Raw genomic sequence first — 20,640 nt, forward strand, 5'->3', positions numbered from 1 at the left:
GACATTTCTAAAATGATATAAACATTAATCATTTAGCACAATTTGTTATTTCAGGCAAAAAGAATTCACTTTTCTGGATAGCATTTATATTTCCATCTCACTTTCAATGAAACATTAAGAGAAATGCATATAATTTAAACACCAGTTTATTTTATTTATCAGACAGATTATGTCAACTCGAAAAACCTATCAGTAAAATTCGGTAGTAATAATTCTGAATGTTAGGCAACTTGCAAGATTCAACAAAAATTATCAATACTTTTACTATAATGACAATACTACAGTAACATGAACATAAAATTAAACTGCATATAACTATAAAATAAGCCAGCATATAATAATGGTGCATTGGTTTCTAAAACAATGGGCTTGATGAAAAAATACATGTATTATGGTAGCTATTCATATTCTTCAGCTTTCCTAATATTCTCATGTTCACTTTACATAACTAAAGTATCTAAAATACAATAAAAATGCAAACAATATTTATGAGAAAATGATAAAAGCATTCATAAGCATTTGATTGAATGACCATATTTTGTCTTCCTGCAAGTCGAATCTTAAAATGATATGCAGTTTGAAAAATGCTTAATCCTTTTATAAAATATTCAAAAAAGATTAAAAAAAGGTACTGTTCTGTTATCAGGACCGGGTTCAGAAATGTATTTATGTATGCTTGTATATTTGTATGTTTGTGTGTCTACATATACACATCTATGCACATACTTACGAACACAGGTTCATACATTTCCGATTCTGGTCCCAATAACAGAACAGTACCCCCAAAAAACTTGAATTACAAACTAGATTAAGATAATGTTTCAACCATACATATTTTGGACAAAACAATGCAAACTCTTATTTTTATACAATTGTTCAAACTATTTAACATAAATTTATTGCTGCAATAAAATAATAAGCAATCTGATCACACATATTATTTTGAAACTGAATGCATAAACTAAAAAAAAATTCAGTCATAAACATTTGGATAGCAGGGCAAATTAGATATTTGAAAAGACAGCCAGCCATTGAGATACACGTAATTCACGACAGAATGGTAACAATTTATAAAGCTGTGAAACATTTAACTGTCAAAATGACATAAATAACATAAATTTGAAAAGCAAAAAAAGTAAACATACAAGTATTGCAACTGAACTTACCTTTCATGCAACAAAAAATATCCATACAAGTTAACCTCATGGCGCAGCCATTTTGGATTTCGTTTCAAATCAGACAGATGTTTACGGATTTGCGGAAGAATACGAGGAACTAGTAGTTTGCCGGATACAATGTGAAATGACGCGAAAGAATATAGTTCTGTAGAACTTCCTACATTATTCCGTAATAAACAGTACTATTTCCTAATTTTTTCTTTATCTAATTAATTAATTAATAGGGAAATAGTTAAATAACGCCGAATTCATTTTTAATGAAATGTAAAATTTTGCATGTATGAGACGACCACCTTCCATCCAATGTTTCTGAGAATATAAACAAATTTTGGAATCTGAGAATATCGGTAAATAAATATATAGAATATCGCCTCTCAAACGACCACTTCTGAAAGTGACCAATAGTTCTGAGATTATAAATAAATATTGATATTAAGCATTATTTCTATAAGACGACCATCTCTATATAAGACCAAAGTTTCTAGAATCTTGGATAGTCATCAGAGATGTATCTTTACTGCGAAATTATCGCACGACTGTAATTCAATATCAATAACAGATCGCGCGATTGAAAAACATTTTCTGTCCTGTAATTAGAGGGAAAAAATTTTCCTTATGAGGTATTTCTCCCGCTTTCCTAGCGTGCCTTCGTGGTGTAATAGTTCTGCACGCTAGGCCGGTATTTCAGAGGTCCATGGTTCGATTCACGGCGAAGGCGGTTGCTATTTTTTCATCTCTACGGCTTCCCAAAAAAATCCTAATGTCTCTACAGTGGCGCCCGAACTAAAAAGGTGTTGGATGAGGTATATCCACACCCAAGATTTAGTGATTGGATCCCCTTAAAAAAAATGTCGGCCTTTAAAAAGAGAAGTAATATAAGGTATTTCTCCCGCTTTCCTAGCGTGTCTTCGGCCCACCAGCGGCCGAGCGGTAAAGTCGCTGAACCCTGGTAGTGCGATCCGAGGTTCGAATCCCGCGAATGGGCTGGCTGCATGGGTGTTTTCGTGGTTTTCCCCACGTGTAACGTGTATACGAGCCACTTTCCCTTAGAAAGTCTTCCACGAAGACATCCCTCCCCTTAGGCAGATAGCCCTAGTGTTCTTTGCCATAATTAAATACACCACCACCACACATAGCGTGTCTTCGTGGTGTAGTGGTTCTGCACACTGGGCCGGTATTCCAGAGGTCCGTCCTTCGATTCCCGGCGAAGGCAGTTGCTAATTTTTCATGTTTCCTGCTTCCAAAAAAATACCTAATGTCTCTATACCCAAATTTAAAAAAAAAAAAAAAAAAAAAAAAATCTTTTCCGTAATTATATATATATATATCTAATTTTACCTATATTTGTAGTAGGGTTTGTAATCTGTAAGTAATTATACATGTAATTTATACATTTTTTATAAAAAAAAAAATATGTTATTTAGAATTTTGCAAATATTCTAGAAAATGCTAATCCATTGAAAAAAATCTTTTCCATAACTAAATAAATTTATAAAAACGTCAGAAAAAATAGCAGTTAAAATTAATAACAAAATAACAAGAATAAATCATCAATCATATCAATATTTTTAATGTACAGCATTTAGAAACAACTTAGTAAAATACATATGAAAAATAAAATAATGTGCAAGCTTCAGATGTGCAATGTCAAAAAATTAAAACTGGTAAATTTAAGAACAAATATCCTCAAAATGTTTGACAACGAAAGTCCTCCGGACAATGCAGAATGAATGTCCTCAGGATGTGAAATTGGTGAACTCCTCAGGACATCTGAGAATCAACATCTTCAGGACATCCTGTCATATCCCGGGACATAGCGACTTAAATAAGACATCCTCAGGATGTTAAATTACGATCTCCTCAGGACATCTGAGAATCAACCTCCTTAGGACATCCTAAGTATGTTCCGGGATATTGCGACTTAAATAGGACATCCTGAGGATGTTTTGTGCTATGGGGGATCAATACCAGTTCTTATAGAATATATTTTTGGCTTGCCATAAAATATTTCACAGTTTTCTTGTTTTCGAAAGTCTACTTATTTGTGATTGTAATTTAGCACTGTTTACTAAACGTGCAGTATACTACATCACTTAAAATATGTTACTACTGCGTGTAACTTAGCAGTACTTGTCCTTTTCACAAAGAAAATTTGTATATAAATTATGGATTTATTATTTTTTAAATAAGACTCCTCATTCTGAAACTGTTCATAATTTGTTTAAATAATCTTTAAAATAAATATTTTTGCCAATTTCAGATTTCAGTTTTCTTATTAAACAAAGGGAATGTGTCAACTGCAATTTTAATTTGTGACATAAAACTATAAGCTAAGATATCGCTCTCTCTCTCTGTGTCTCTCTAAAAACATATCCCTGTGCGAATGAGATATGATTCTGTTATTCATCACAACAGGTGAAATATAACTTTGCTATTTATCATAACGGATGAGATATTGTTTCACTATTCATCATAACAGAGAAAATGAAATCGAAAGAAAGTAATGTCAAACTGCATATTAATTTACGACAGTGTATATATTTTAAGAAGGGATTCATCTATCAGCAAAGCGTAGTTCCCACCTCTATTAGACAGCTAAACTTTTCTTAAAAAATAAAATTAAAAAAAGCTTATGTGAAAGAAGAAAATCGGATTTCCAGTTTGGTCTGAGAAGGAAGATTTTGTAAAATTGTAGATGATTTTCTTTGTAGAAACACTAAATGGTGAAAACATTTAGGTGATGAACCACTGCAAACAAGAAAAATAAAAAGGAGAAAATAATGATGCGGTATATTCATGATACGTTATATCTTAGTATTCTTTTATTACAAGTTTAACTCATATGATGGGCTAACTAGTTAGTTTGTTTTTAACTATGGATATCTTCGTGAACTATGGATGCCTTTAAGAAGGGATGTCTTCGTGAAGGAGGTTTAGGTAAAAGGTGCTCGTATATGCGTTGTACATGAGGGAAGCCACAAAAACTTCCAAGCAGCAGGATTCGAACCTCGTACCGAGCAACCAGATTTTATTGGTTGGCCTTCTCCCTAGTGGGCTACGCTATAACTAGAAATGAAGGAAATGTTTCCTGAAACTTTTCTATAGAATGCAAGAAAGCATGAAAATCTCATTTCAATCATTTATGTCAAGAAGTACAAAAAATGAACATTTTATGTAACTATAAGCAGCGTGATTAGGAATTAGGATGAGATATAATAAAAAGTCAAACAAATTACGTATTTATATTAATTTTCTAAAATGCGTTTGTTACCCACCAGTCACTTGGCAGTTCCAACCACTGTATACCTGTGGTTCGAACCCAGACAAATGAGCTGGCTGAATGGTTTTCATAGTTTTCGTTATGTAATGTGAATATTAGCCAATTTCCTTTAAAACACCCTCCACAAGGGTATTCCTTTCCTTCGTCAAATAGTCCTAATGTGCTTTGCTGTACTCAAATATCCTAATCTAATCTAAAGATTATCATTCACCGTAATGATTTTATTTTGACAATTTATCATCTACATTTACAGAACTGAACCACATCTTTGAGAGTTTCAAATAAATTCAAAATTTGCAGGAATAATAAACTCATAAGAGACAACAGTTGCTGTAATTTATACATGTGTAAGAAACTGATAGATAATGACTAACATAAGTAAAACATGATTGATTATAATTTAACTTCAAAGTATAGATTGTTAACGCGGAAAATAGCTGAGCAATTGCCTTCAATACAGTAATGCGTAAAGAATGCTAGATCTTGTCAGAAATTTTGTTTTTGGCGATCAAAACTTTGTGTTAAGCTTTTTCAAAGAATGTATAGAATTCAATAGTTCATTTTTCCCGTTTTTCTTTTTGAAATGGATAGAATTAGCCGTAGAACTTAAAATTAAATATCCCGAGTAGAAAGATTTTCTCTATAAGAAACCAAGATAGTTTTCTTACTTCTTACTTTCTTCGTATAATTAATTAGTTTGTGCTTAGTTGTTTTGGGCAATGTTTCAAAAAACGAAAAACTTTTTTAAATGCTGTTATTTAAGGCCATCCTTCAAAAAATCAAAACTAAATCTAAATGACATCAAAACGTCAAAACTAAATTTAATGGCATCAAAACTAAATCTAAATGGCATTAATCTAAACCATTCTCTTTAAACACGGATTTTTTTAAAATAGTAATTTTTTGTAACTTATTACGGATTTATTTTACCCTGCATCTAAATATTGTACATTTCGGGAACTTAAAATATAATTCTTTGCTTAATTTTTCAGATAACAAAATATATTTCTATGTATTACTAAGTTCTCCATGTTATTCTATGTTCTATGTATTACAAATACCACATATTCTAGCACACACTATTATTTAAAATTACATTTGTTAATTTGTAGGTATAATCTCTATATAACGAATATCCTTTCTTTTACGAAGAAGCTTGAAAGATGTATGTGCGATGCTCTTATCTTTTGAAGTCGTTCGTTCGAAAAATTTTCCCCGGCGTTCAGGAAAGGTATACTGAATTAACAAACGATAAGGGGAACAATACGTCTGTGGGAAGAATTGGGGAAGAATTGCTTGAGGGAGTAAATAATTCTGCCACAAGAGCGCGGGTTTTTTTCAATGCTGGTGTGCACAAGAATGTTCTTCTAGAGTTTCGAGGAAAGTGGGGAAAGAATTTGTAGTAAGAATGCCCTTCCGACCTGAACGAATTAGCGGAATTAGAAGTCAGATGTTTTCTCTTTCTGTAGTCATTTGTAGCTGTGAATTTAAAGTGAAATTCGAAAGCTTTAGTAAATCGCATTTGCTTTACTTGAAATACAGTCAACCTGTAGAGACATTAGGTTAATTGGAAGCAGGAGTCATGAAAAATTAGCAACGCCTTCGCCGGGGATCGAACTGCGGACGTCTCGAATACACGCCCAGCGTGCAGATCACCATACCACGAAGACATGCCAAGAAGGCGGGAAAAATACTTTATATACTCCCCCCTTTTAAAGTGCGACTGTGGTTTTTTGGAGACCCAATCGCCAAATACTGGGTGAGGAGGATCATCATCCACAACCCTTTTAGTTCGGGCGCCACTCTAGAGACATTAGGATTTTTTGGAAGCAAGAGAGATTGAAAAATGTGTAACGCCTTCGCCTAGAATCGAACCGAGGACCTCTGGAATATGTGCCCAGCATGCGGACCACCACACCACGAAGGCATGTTAAAAAGGCGGGAGAAATACCTTACAAACCTAGTGTTCCTTTGAGAAGTAAACATGGTTTCTGCCAAACGAAACAAACACAGTGCTAATTTCATATGCAAAGTCATTCAGTTTGCGGAAGAAAATGAAAATCGTGCTGCTGCAAGCATGGTGTTGATGAAAGATGGAACAGATGATGATTATGTATTTAAGGATAAAAATAACAATGAAAAGAAAAACAGAATAAAGGTGAAACAGAATTCGACGATGCGCATGAAGATATAACGGAAGACGAGCATGAACATGAATAATGTAAATTTTTAAGTTCATAAGATGTGTCATTTCTTTTAAATAAACAGCATTTAGGTAGATGCAAAATTCTAATTTTTGTATGCTGAGTTTTTCCTTATTTCTATTCTATCATTTTTACATCCGACGTAAGGCGCACCCGTAAAGTTTGTTCTTGTTTTTTGTATTAAAAGTGCCCGTTATACACCGGAATATACGGTAATTTTATTAGCAGTTAATCTTTGTATAATCTTGTCATAAATAAAACGATAAACTAAATATTAGGAAACAATTTAATTATTCTGAAACAATGAAAACTTAAACTATTTTTAACTTAAGATAAAATGAAATGTATATATAACATAAATGAAGACATATTAATAAAACGTACCAATATGATGAATTTTCGAATGCAAGATGTTTTCTTTTACAGAATCTAAAATGTAATCTTCAGACAGAATTCATGTGTGTAAAACACGCTAAAATAAAACACAAACTGAATACGAGCCATGCATGGATTCAATAGCAGTAAACAGGATTTGGGACATATCTGCAATTGGGAAATGCCAAAGAAAGAGGGATTTAAAACTGAAAGGTGGAAAAAAAAGATTACAAACATCTGAAAACTCCTTCACATTTCAATTTATGATCTCAAAGCGTCAAGCTGGTTTTACTTCATGTGAAATGCGAAAGGCCATCAAAATATTCAAACCATGTTTTTCATGTTGAATGTCAGTTCATATTTACACTCGTAGAATATTTGAGAAGTTGCACGTAGACTTGTACATAAAACATTTGAAAATGATCCCGTGCAGATCTCAGTCTAATATTGCTGAGCGCATAAATAGAAATACTGCAGATAATTCATTGCTATACGAAAAAGCATCTTAACAGCTGAGATAGGCACTGGCGTATGTGTTGCGATCAGTAAGACAAGAGATGATTAATAAAATGAAAGCGAAATTACTTTTAGGTCAGAAAATTATGACAGCTCTAGATAAATTAATTTTTGTTGAGCAAAAGCGAATTTAAATAACAGCATGTTAAAAAATTATATGACAAAGCCCCGAACGCTTCAAACAAAGTCTGAGAAAAGCAGAAAATTTATTATGATTAAAAACGTCCGGAAACTTCTCTGGAAGTCATGAATAAGGTATGCAAAGTAAAACTTGCTTAAATTGTAAATAAGTAAGAAATAATCCTAAGTTTGAAGGAGCATGCATAGTAATGAATGTACAGAGAATGTAGTTCAAGGAAAGACAACGATTTCCTCAAATGGTGGATCCAGAGAAAAAGTTTTGTGATAGAGGTTTGGTGAAGAAAGTATGCGAGTTCAGGCATAATTAATGTTTGGAGTTCAAGAATGTGTTCCCTATATGGGTGGGACTCTGTTCAAGGAATTTGACTCATATAGAGAACACATTCTTCATTCAAGTACGTATTCCGTATGGAGAAGTATGTATTCCATACGAAGCTCGGACGAAGGCTGTTAGGGTATCTGAGGAAGTGGACGTCGTACCGCTAGTGTGAGCAAGGAATATGAGCAGCTAGGGATTAGTAAATAGTTCCCTACTTTAAAAGTAAGATAAGATTTAGGTTGAAAGTCGGCGTGCTCAGCAGGCAGTGGCAGAGATTCTGCAGCAAAAAAATACGCCATGGAGCATGAAAAACATCGACGACGACCGACACAAAGAAAGCAAGATTGACAACTGTATCGCAGAGGTCCGGTAAAGGTCCAGGGAAGACAAAATCGGGGCTATTAATGGTCAGCATGCTCGACGCGTATTCGAGAGGTCAGAGGTTCGAGTCTCGGAGAAGGCATTTCTCATTCTTTACATCTCCTGCTTTCAAAAGATACTTAATGGCTCTGCAATACATGCTAAAAGCTAAGTCAAATATGTGTTTTTAATATTAAATGTGAAATTGAATTAATACGGCTTAGTATTATTATTAAAATACTAAGCCGTATTAATTCCTAAGCATGTTCTAAACAATTACTGAATGATAGAAGAATTTGAGGTTAAGGGTAAACTTCTAATATTGCAGATTGCTTGCAATTCTGGACACGTTCTATGAAAGCTAAATTTTTTCATGAAGTGGTATTGCTACTATAATGATATATTATTGATTCCTGTAAGTAATTTTAATTTCTATAAATCGAAAATGGAAATTCTTGGAAAACTGAAAAATTGGTAAAGAGTAAAAGGCTGGGTCTAGGACTTTTCGCCGTGGCCGTTTCGCCGTCGGAACGTTTCGCCGTCAAGACATATTTTTCTTTACCTGACTGTATTTTATTCTGCCCTATTATACTCGTATTAAATTTATTTAATTTAATAATTCTGTTTACCTTTTACTTTTCGTATACTTAATAAAGGTTGCTTTTAATACATATAGCAGGGATTCTCAACCGGTAGTACGCGTACCACTGGTAGTACGCAAGAGAAAAACAGGTAGTACACAAAGAAGCAAAGTATTTTTAACTTTTAAATTTAAAAATTGAAACCCCAACATCCTGATTGAGTTTTTTCTCTAACACTCGTAACTTTATGCGATTTGAGCTTTGTCCAAGAGTAGTAGTACTTTGTGTAGTGGTGGTACTAAAGGTTTTCAGTTTTTGTTTAGATGGTACGCGTTAGTCAAACGGTTGAGAACCGCTGATACATAGTTATTTACAAGTATAAGATATAAAGAAATTACGTATAGTTAGTTGGAAAATTATTTCAGTATCAAAGAGAACTGAGGTTAAACTTCTGATATAACAAAAATTATATTATCGATTTTAAAATTATACGGGTATAATATTTACATGATTCGTTAAATTTTCTTTAAATTTTAATCGCATAGATTACTCATACAATCAAGAAATTCACATTTTTATGAAATCTGAATTAAAAACGGAATTACTTTGGAATATTGTCAGTCCCTTACTCTCTTAAAATCAGTATGTCATGTGTAACGGTGTATTTGTATAAAACTGTACACAAAAAATTTTCATGTATTATTTTATATAAAATTTTAATCAAATTAAATTAAATTATTAAACTAAACAGAGTTATTAGTTTGAATCAATATAATACGGTAAGGTATAATACAGTCGTATAAAGAAAAATATGTCTTGATGGCGAAACGTCTCGACGGCGAAACGGGCAAGGCGAATAGTCCTATTCCCTAAAAGGTTAGCTTCTGAAATGAACATTGTGAGGTAACACATCACACACACTTCGTTTTCTTGTAACAGCAATAGAGAAGATTATTGAAAATCGCAGGTCATTTTCTTGTAAAAGTATATTTTAGTGAATTGAAGAAACAAATTATTGCAAGTCAATAACTACAATTTTCCCCCTTCCAGATCCCACTAAAAGAATTTAAAAGCTGAAAAACCTTTAAGCTTGAAATTATAACATAGATACAACAGGGGTCAAGTTTAGGAAGATGGGAATAAACTTTTATTTCATTCAATTTAAAGATTTTAAGTAAACGTTTTTTCCTTGAAAGGAGAGAGAGTGACATTTCTAATTTACGTTTTACTCGTATTACGAGTTAGCTTTATGTTCATTTCTTTCCTTCGTGATTTTCTTCTTCACATACTCATTCGGACCAGAAGCTCCATGTCATTTCATTTTCCCTTGATAGATGGGAGCTATATCCCTTCAGAAAAAAGTTGCAAAAATGAAAATTTTTTTATTACGAGTATTATTCCTAATTAATAAATCTTATAGTGAATGATAAAAGTGGGGCAATGCATGTTGGTCTTTGGTAAATACCAGGTGTCCACATTCGTGGCAACTAAAATATGGCAAAAAAAAGAATGCTTTATTGCATTATTTATAGTGTGCGCATTGATATTCATTCAATTTCTAAGCTCTGAGAGATTAAACCTTTTTATTTTGGCGAATGAGTCCCCTAATTCCCAGTCACCCTTTAAAAGGGGAAGTATATACGGTATTTTCTCTCTCCTTCAAGCATGCCTTCGTGTGGTAAAGGTAGCACACTCGGCGAGTATTCGACAGGTCCAGGTTCGAGTCCCGGCTAGGGCATTACACCTTCACGTCTCCAGCTTCAAAAAAAAAAAAAAAAAAAAAAAAAAAAAAAAAAAAAAAACTAATGAGTCTACAAATATAACTGTGTAATCGTATGCTTTCATAGAAACAAATGTGTTAATGAAGTCTTATTACGCAACAAAACTGGGAAGTGTAAAATTATTTATTATTTACTTTTAAGTTATTTATTTAACAAATCAATTTATGAATTATTTCTTTGTGAAGAAAGGGAATAAAGGTTACTTAGTGTAATATTTAACTGTAATGCAAAGCCAGTGAAAAAAGAAGGCCACTTGAAAAAAAAAAAAAAAAAAAAAAAAAAGATAATCATCTCTATAACGTTGTATGACGTCATTCACCAAGTCATATTAGAGGGATTATCCTCTGAAAAAGTTATACCAAAGATCCTATTCATCTTTGAGAAAAGGGAGAATTTCTGACCTACTTCCTAAAGGAAAAATAGGATTCAAATCTTCGGTTTGATCTGCACTCTGCGTCCGCAAAAGGGAAATTTCATCATCGATCGATAAGGGGTGGACTTTAAAATTCTAGAAACCATTTCCCCATTTGTGGACAAGGAAAAGCATTGAGTTCTTGTCAGTAGTCTTTTTTAAAGAATTGGATCTTTGAATCTGAGATAAGATGAGATTTACATAGGAACCTGTAGAGACTCTATTCTGTATGTGGATAAGAAAAGACGAATATGGATTAGAAGGGACGTGACGGATGTAATTTGAATTCTCATCTCTCTTCTAAAGCATTCAATCTAATTGTACTCATTTCATACTCAGGAAGCTATTCTACGAAAAGAATGAATTGTATTCGCGAAATAAAAAATAATTTTTAAAGTGTCAAAGAATACGTAGATCATAACATATGAATTAATCATTTATTCTTTCAGTTTTTATAGTTCTTTTACTTATTGGTAGAAACTGCATGATGTAACTGTAAATCAGATTTTATTCTAATAAATATTCCTTCATTTCGTTTTATTCTGTTAGTTACCGTACACCGAAAATCATCGGATCTGACAACATGTTTTGACATCACAACATTATAAATTATTTAATAGGTTTTAATGCTGCAAACGGTAATTTGATGTATCTGTAATATGAGTCAAATGTTAGGAAATATTTTGATATTACAATTTATTTTAATTTTTAAGTTTAATCTTTATTTCCCTAAATTAGAACTTGCTAAATTGCAGGTGAATTATATCCTATCTTATTGACCTCTTAGCGAAAGTAACTAAAGCTATTAGCTTTATTTCCGGCTGGAAATTATAGACTGAAAGCTAACAAACAAGAGCTCCACATTGGGGCTGAGAGTTTAACAAAATCTTAATTACAAAGCAAAGAATAAAACAAAAATTTAATAACTCAGGTCCGAAACAATTGCTATTTTCAAAGTTACCATAGTTAGAGCTACAAACCACCGAAACACCATAACAACTATTACAATATTGAAAGTTAAAGCATTATGGGCTGAGGTATCAATATTCCTTCTCTAAGATTAAGTTTTCGTTTATTATTTAAACTCACTTAATTTACATATCTGACAGAATTAAAAAGAAACGTAGGAAGTATACAAAAGATGCAACATGCAAAACATAACAGATTAATTAAAATGAACCTTACCAATTGACGTTGGTCACACTCTTTATCCACGTTACTAGTCATTAACTCAGCAACAATTTTTGATGTTGCAAATTATTTTGAAAAATTTTGACATTAACTATAGTTAAAAAATTATTAAACTTTTAACTTGTTAACGCACCCATAATTAGCAAACACCCAATTCTTGTTCTATAGGTGTACGGCCTGCTACCCAGGTACCCTGGCGTGTACGCCGTTCTCCAGTGAAACTGTGATGTGCTTGTGTTAATGGCATGAGAAGAGGTAGTGTCCTTGAGATCCTCATTCACCTTCTCTCTTAGTAATAAGTGAGGAAGGGTCCATGTCCAGATATGAATTGATTTAAACGTGCATTAGTGAGACGTCCTTTCCTGTTTATTACGTTAATTAGTTCATGCGTTCTTTTGCCTTGGGAATGAGAACTCCATTCGTTCTGCCAAATTTGATTTATTTTCTTGGTGCTTCTTTTTTATTAGGTGTGACTTCGGCCATTTTAAGATTTTTGAAATTCGTTAATGCATGCAGCGAAGAAAGAGAATCTGACTGAATTCTGGGTTGACTTCATTTATTATTCAATTGCAATTTCTATTGCTGTTTTAATTTCGAAATTTTCCTATTAAAAAGTATATTCTCTGGGCAGAGAAGTCCTTTCTAGAGTATTTTATTTTCGGCTTTGTGGAAAAAACACCTTTTCTTTTATTTTTATACATCTGTAAATGCAAATGGGTATGTACTGGTATTTATAGGGTTTTTAAAGTGAAATTTGATGTTAAGAGCAATGCGTCGTTTCTTTTCAGTATAATAAAATAATTCTTTATAAGCTATAGACATATTTTTATGTTTTTTTTTCTTACATTGGAAATTCTCTAGCGCATTGTTATGAGTTTAAGGAATGTGCTATTTTAAAATCCTTAACTTTTTAAATAATTTACCTGGACATCATTAAAAAAATAATTTACAAAGTTTTCTTATGTATTTACATATTATAAATTATTATCAGTTTCTTTCAATATTCACACTATTAACATAACCGATAACAGATTTTGTAACGCCCTAACGCGGCAATAACTACGTCAGTTATCGTAACCTGAAACAAGAAATGTCAATGCTGACATTAAAGAAAATTGTTAAATTGTTAATACATTAAATTAAATTGTCAAATGCTGACATTAAAGAAACATGTTCGACGTACAATGACGTCACATACACTCGCATGCGCTCTTCAACGTCAGAATATAACCTCATATAATAATAATATATTTAATGTTTGGCAATGCTATTTTTATTTCATATTTTTGTAATGCATACGATTTGAAAGCGATCAGTGGCAATACGTCGAAATAAAGCAGATTTTTCTCTCCACCGTGCGCGACTGCTGTCACTCAGAAAAATATGACTGCGAAAATTTGCGTTTTTGGAGCTTTTAATTAATATCTTGGCTGTTTAAAGTCGCACGAAGATGAGAATGATCGAAATGACTTCCCACCAATTTTTGCAATCTGGTGATATCTCTCTCGAAATTCAACTCCCCGCTATTCTGGAGGAGATGATGCCACAAACAAACAGTTAGACGGGCACAGATTTTAAAGTATAGATACTGTATGGCTAATAAACGAAAAAAATGAACGTCTGTTGTTATAATAATGATATTAAATTTTTATAGACATTCATTAAGAACAGGTTAAGGAAGAAAGTTTGTGTCTGGCCTCTAATAACTCAGTCACTACTACAGCTATCGTCCCCAGACTTTCTTGATTCTTTCCTGGAAAAGGTCGACGTCTACTTTCCCCCCCCCCAAAAAAAAAATATTGAAATCAGAGATATTAATAAAAAACTTGCAAAACGATAATTTTCGGCCTTATTCTTCCGAATGGCAAATCTGCTTCATTTCGCTAGTTGCTAGCCGCTGGTTGCTGCTAGTTGTTGTCACTGGTTGCTTTCAAATCCTAGAGTTTGGTAATAAAAAATTTCTAAGTTTTACGATGAAATAAAAATAGCATTGTCAAACATTAAATACATTATTCCCGATTCCAAAAGTTCGTGGGAAGCCATTTCGACTATTCTCATCTTCGTACGATCTCAGTCAGCCGAAATATTAATTAAAAACTCTGAAAGTGCTCATTTTCGCACTCATTTTTCCGAGTGGCAACTGTCTCGCGCGTTGGAGATAAAAATGCTTTACTTCGAAAAGTGTTGCTACTTCTTGCTTTCAAATCGTATAGTTTGTTAGTCAAAAATTGTTAAGTTTTACATAATCTATGCTTATAAAGAAGAATGTATGCGTGTTTGTTTGTTTGTTCGCGTTATTGATTTGTGATCAATTATGATGAATTTTTTGCCGTATTTAATCGAATAAAATTGAATATAAGCGAAATCGTGGATGGAACTTGAGCTTTTACGACCATTTAATTGCCCACCAGAGGCCGAACGGTAAAGTCGCTGAACACTGGTAGTTCGGTCCGAGGTTCGAATGCCGCGAAAGGGCTGGCTGCATGGGTGTTTTCGTGGTTTTCCCCATGTGTAACGTGTATACGAGCCAGTTTCCCTTAGAAAGTCCTCCACGACAGCATTCCTCCCCTTAGGCAGATAGCCCTAGTGCGCTTTGCCATAATTAAATACACCACCACTACACCACCACGACCATTTAATTAGAAAAACTAAAATCGTTAAACTGCGTGCCATTGTTGCTGATATAATGAGAGAGAATTAGCTTATTTCTCTATCGAAATTTTTATGTGGGTTCCGTATCACATTAAACTGAAGAATGTATGACTATCGTATTTTGCATTACTGAATCGTATTTTTGCATCGTTGTTAGAAAAGGCTTACAGCGGCATCGTTCTCTCTGTTGTTAGATGCCTTACTCTCAATCTAACTTAAATGGCATCTCGTACTTTCGCTAGTTACAAATATAGACAGAAAAATGCAGTGCAACAAAATATTTCAAAAATAAAATTTCCAGATTTTATGCACATATTACGAAGTTCGAAACAATTGGAAAAATTCAAATTAAATAAAAAAAAAGTAAAGCATAATTTAAATGCTGTCCACAAGAAAAAGTATTTTAAACTTAAATACATGTCCCTACTGAAACGTGAAAGTCTAGGATGAGTCAGTAATTATTAACTTAAAAGTAAAGCTTAAAGACGTGAAATGGTCCTTACAGTCCTTGAAAAGAACACGACAGCACGCACATAGTACGAAACAAAGAAGATAAGAAGATTTCAACAAATTAAAATTTCAAATAGTAGGAGCCAAAGGAGCAAGGAAGAATAAAACAAAAACCGTACAGGAACTAAGACCATGACTTAGCTGCAGATCATTCAACAAAGCAGGATAAGCAACGGGACAAGATGGAGGTAACGGGGTAGGACAACTATTGTATAAAACATACGGAAATAACAGAAGTGCTGCAAGAAAAGATAGCGAGTGGTCATACCATAAGAAACATCACTTCCGGTAAAAAGAAGTATGACGGCTAGGGGAAGGGACAAAAATCCCAATACAAAACAATCTGCCCAGAAGTACATCTTGAACATAACTTAGCAGTGTCGTCTCCATCGGCTAAATCTTAAATTTCAATCACTACTGAAGTTTAGGAACTTGTAAACATTCTGAAAAGAGATATTTTTATGGCATTCCGATAAAATACTCTTACTACCATGCCGATAATAATATATTTCTATAAATAGACTATATCATTTTGAAATGGTTTCAAAAGCTTTGTTTATTGATTTTTTTGAGGAAATATCTGCAATTTTGTTTTCTGAGATGTGTCAATAAAGGGTTGTTGCTAAGAATAGCTGCTTCGTAGTTATAAGTCCTGAAAAGTGGATATTTTTCCCAAAACTTGTGATTAAAGTATTTAAGTATTGCTCATATTTCTCCATGAGTCTAATATGTCTTATAACTTATCATCTAATTCCAATAACCTTATTAGATGGCTGAAGTTTCTTTATTGTTTTAGTTCTTTTTATGTTATTTAATCTTATTTTAGGCAGTTTTTCGCTAACTTTGATTACAGAATGTAACACCTCTTTAAAAACTGTTAAGGTACTTGTTTTCGTACTCTTAGTGAGACTCTAAATATACACACAATACTATGAGTCTTTTTAATTTTAGTCACGGGTGTTTCAGTCAATGTTCTAAAAGGTATAAATTTTCTTATTGTGTCCAGAGTTTTCAAAGCACCAGTCTTATATTGCAGTCATTAACATTCTAACTGAAATAATTCAGGCAGTTAGATCAATGTTTTCGTTTTTTAATTCACTTAAGAAGGTATTTTTTATTACTGATAGCTTGTTAAACGCTCATCACAATAAATTAATAACACTATATAAAATTTTAAATTGCAATCTTTCTTACTCACTACCTGAGTTATAGAATTCTCCAAGTAATGGCTGGCTATGCTATACTAGAGCCTGCTTTTAAATAGAACTTTCACAGGTTTCATGCCTGGATTCATTAGAACATAACTGCCATAAGTGTCTTTGTTATATCTGAAAACAGTGCTTATATTAGTGTACAGATCTTCAATTATGATCTTACTTAGCCTTTAGTGTAATAAACTCTCCGATGGATTCTGAATGCATGGGGATATTAATCATGTGCGGAAATTACTTCTTTCCCAATGCAAGCTGTGTAATATTCCCCCCATACAGAATTAAGTAATCTTTAACTGTTCTCAAATTTCAACCATTCCTGTCAAGAAGCAATGAGAGAAAAATTAAGACATTAAGCAATTTACAGGTGGATTTATGTCTTAAATTCCATTATCTCTAACTCATCTATGATACTTACTTTTGTCTCGATTCATGACAGAAGCTGGTCTGCTCCCTATTTTCTTGGCATGTGTTAGTCTGAGAGACAATGATGGTTGTCTTTATAGAGAAGTGATAGATTCGGATCATTATAAATTTGCATGCCTCCTCGGGAAAAGGTTCAGCCTAAATGGACTAGCACGTCTTAGAACGCGTTTGAAACTCATCATTTTTAAAACCCAATTCCTGTACGGTAAAATGAAAATAGTTGTGTATATACAAATGGCATAATGACTAGATTATTACGGCAGTATTTTCAGTGGCATTTTTAAAAACTTCTTTTGCATTACACACTTGTTACAAATAATTTTCTATTGTTAACTTTACTGCAGCATATTTATAACTCTTATACGTTTTATGTACATGTATTTTTTTCCTAAATAACATTGATCTATCATAGCAGTCATTGGTTATAGTTAACAGAATATACACATTTACTACGAATAGGCAGTGAGTTGAAAATTAACGAAAGAGACAGTTAACTATCAATGGCCTTAAAACAATTACCAATATCTAGTTAAAACACTAGATAGATTTATACTTATTTTTAACTTCACCGTTACATTAGAAGATGCTTTCTTTCTGCCCCCCCCATAATCCCTTTATTATCACCCGAGCTCAGATTTCATTTCATTTCTTTATTTTTATGTAAAGGCTTTGGAGGAATATATAGAAGATTGGGCAGCTCCAAATTTAACAAATCTGTGTGCGCTACATGAGATACTCTATTTTAATAAGAATTCTTTCAACGGAATAAGAATGCTACGCATGTTTTAGGGTTATTACTATTATAATTAATTAACTGATATTTCTCCTGCCTTCGTCATGCCTTCGTGGTGTAATGGTCAGCACACTCGGCGCGTATTCGAGAGGTCCGAAGTTTGAGTCCTGGCGAGGTCATTGCTCATTTTCCCTCTTTCCTACTTTAAACAAATCCTATTGACTCTTTTCCTATTCCTCACTAGAATGCAGATTTAGTTTTAGACCGTTTAAGTTGAAAGACTCGGATGATGAGATGCAGTGCGTTTCTGCCTCTCGAGGCCCCCCCGCCCGAGGGTTGACTCAGGCGAATGCCTGGGAAGTACTGGTTAGGATATGTACTTACGCAGTCTCCATCACGAGGGTATAAAAACAGACTTCACAGAAGGCCCGAGGGCTCTCGGAACAGAATAAGGCTCGGCAGGGACCGTACAGGTACTGCCTTGTCTGCCCTTGCTCTGTGGGGTCGCAACATGTTGTAAGTTCAGTGGGGCGGCACTCAATTCCGAAAGGCTAAAGCTAGGACGGGAGCTATCCTGTCACACAGAGTTGCCTTTCGAGGCTACGTCCCTAGGGATCGAGAGCTAACCTAAGATTGCAATTCTTCGGCTTTGCATTATTACTGCTGAAATTTAATTGTTATGTCTTTGAGACGTTCTGAGTCAACTTAGAATTTAAAATCAACTGTGTAGTCTTTGAATACTAGGCTTAGTTTAAGACTTGGATTCGACTGTTACTTTAAGTTTTATCGCCACAAATGGTACTTGATTTGTGTTATGGCTTATTTTTTTTTTTTTTTTTTTTTTGAATGGCACCAATAAATGTTATGTTTTTTTTTTTTTTTTTTTTTTAATTTATTTTTACCTTCTAAATTTTCCTACGTTACCAAAAGGTATCCTACAATTGACCATAACACCAGAATACTCTTTCCTACCATAACATACCAGTATCAATAACCTGTTCTAATTGCGTTGTGTTTATTTCGGAATAACCCTAAAATCCATTTGAGTAAAGACTGGTAAAAATCATGAGCACACAAAATAAATTTAACCATTGAATGATCTAGAAAAACTTATTTATTTATTTAACTCTTATTGCAATTAATATATATAACTATTTACTTGGAAAATCAAAATATATTCAACACTGCAGTACTATTGTTTTACAAATCAAACTATTGGGTAATTATTTCTTAACATTAGTCTTTAGAATTTCTATTATAGTTACTATAGCAATCATGTAAACATACCAGAAATAAACTATAAATTAATGAACAGTACCCTTCCCGGGGAGAAAAAAAAATATAAATTTTAACAAGTTACACCTTCCACTTCACACAGAATAATCAATACAGAAGACATATTATTGCACTCAATACCATCCAACAAAAAATAAAATAGTTATTGCACATAATAATTTCATATTTTTTTATCTGTTTATTAAAGTAGTGATTAACAGGATAAATGTTAGGTAATTACACTATTACGATCCTACCAAAAGTTAATCCCTGAGAGTAGCAGAGAGGCTCAAACAAGATATTACAAATCAATCCTCACCAAACAGGCACTCCAAAGTTGAATTACATAATTACATGAAGAACTTATTTTTCCTTTACAATTAAGTTAAGTTACAATAATGAAAAAATTTAAATCCTTCGTCAATTTAATACTTTACTTAATCGACACACAAAAAAAATGATTTCTATATAGTTAGGTTAACTTGGTCTACTACAAAAAAATTTAATGCTCAACTCATCAATTAATTCAATCATTTAACTGCTGAATTCATTAAACTTTATCTAACCGGGAAAGAAAACATAAAAAAAAAATAACTTATCTGAGGTAAGCCGTTGCTGAACAGCAGGCAAAATCTAACCATCCGAAACAAAATTGTCCCTGGAAGTTCAGGAGTAAAGCCGGCAGCGAGTAACAGGATAAGAGAGTTCGTCGATTATATGGAGGTTATCACGGGAGACGAAAAGGTTTACTAATTTATTCAGGATGAACAAGGAAGATCCCATCTTGGATGAAAATTTGAAATACAGTCCAGGACTTGGAGACGACAGCTGTCAGCAAGGAGAAAATTTCAGCTCAGGAATCATTCCGTGGAATAGGTGAGTCGACTTCTAAGTTCAAAGAAGAAGCGGGTGTTGGATGAAGCCAAAAAACTAATGAAGCATTTCTATGGTAGAGACATCTTTCTAGACGACGATTTTCAGCATTTAATTTCTTGAGAACTTTAATGTAAACGCATACACCAAAAAAATATATATATAATGTTGCTACGAAGACCTAGGTATAGACAAAGATACCCGTAAACCAGGGCCCGCGCTCAAGGCGCAGAGGCACGAGGCCCGTAACATATTCGGTTAAGAAAAGCATTTTCTCGGCAGAATCTGCTGCAGATGCGTGCAGCACCGAAAGGAATTCAAAAGAAAGCAGAAGACGTGTCAAAAAGTGTGCTCGTCCCCCAAAACAACCAGTTAAAAGGGAGGACGCCGGACTGCCAAGTGCACACAACCCACTCTTCGCCGAAAGTTAAAATAGTTGCAACAACAACATACCCTCATGTTATCAAACTCGCCAAATCCACTACTTTGAAACCTCAACGGAAATTCTATGTCGCCAAACCCTCGCCAAATAAACACCACCTGTGGCAGGGAAAAATTAGGAATTTCAACAACCCTGCAAGGGGTCCCAACGAAAGAACGATGAAACTCGCAAAAAGTGACT

This window comes from Stegodyphus dumicola, chromosome 2 (assembly GCF_044657685.1).
Source record: "Stegodyphus dumicola isolate Sdum_Otavi_A_Nest chromosome 2, ASM4465768v1".
NCBI lineage: Eukaryota > Metazoa > Arthropoda > Arachnida > Araneae > Eresidae > Stegodyphus > Stegodyphus dumicola.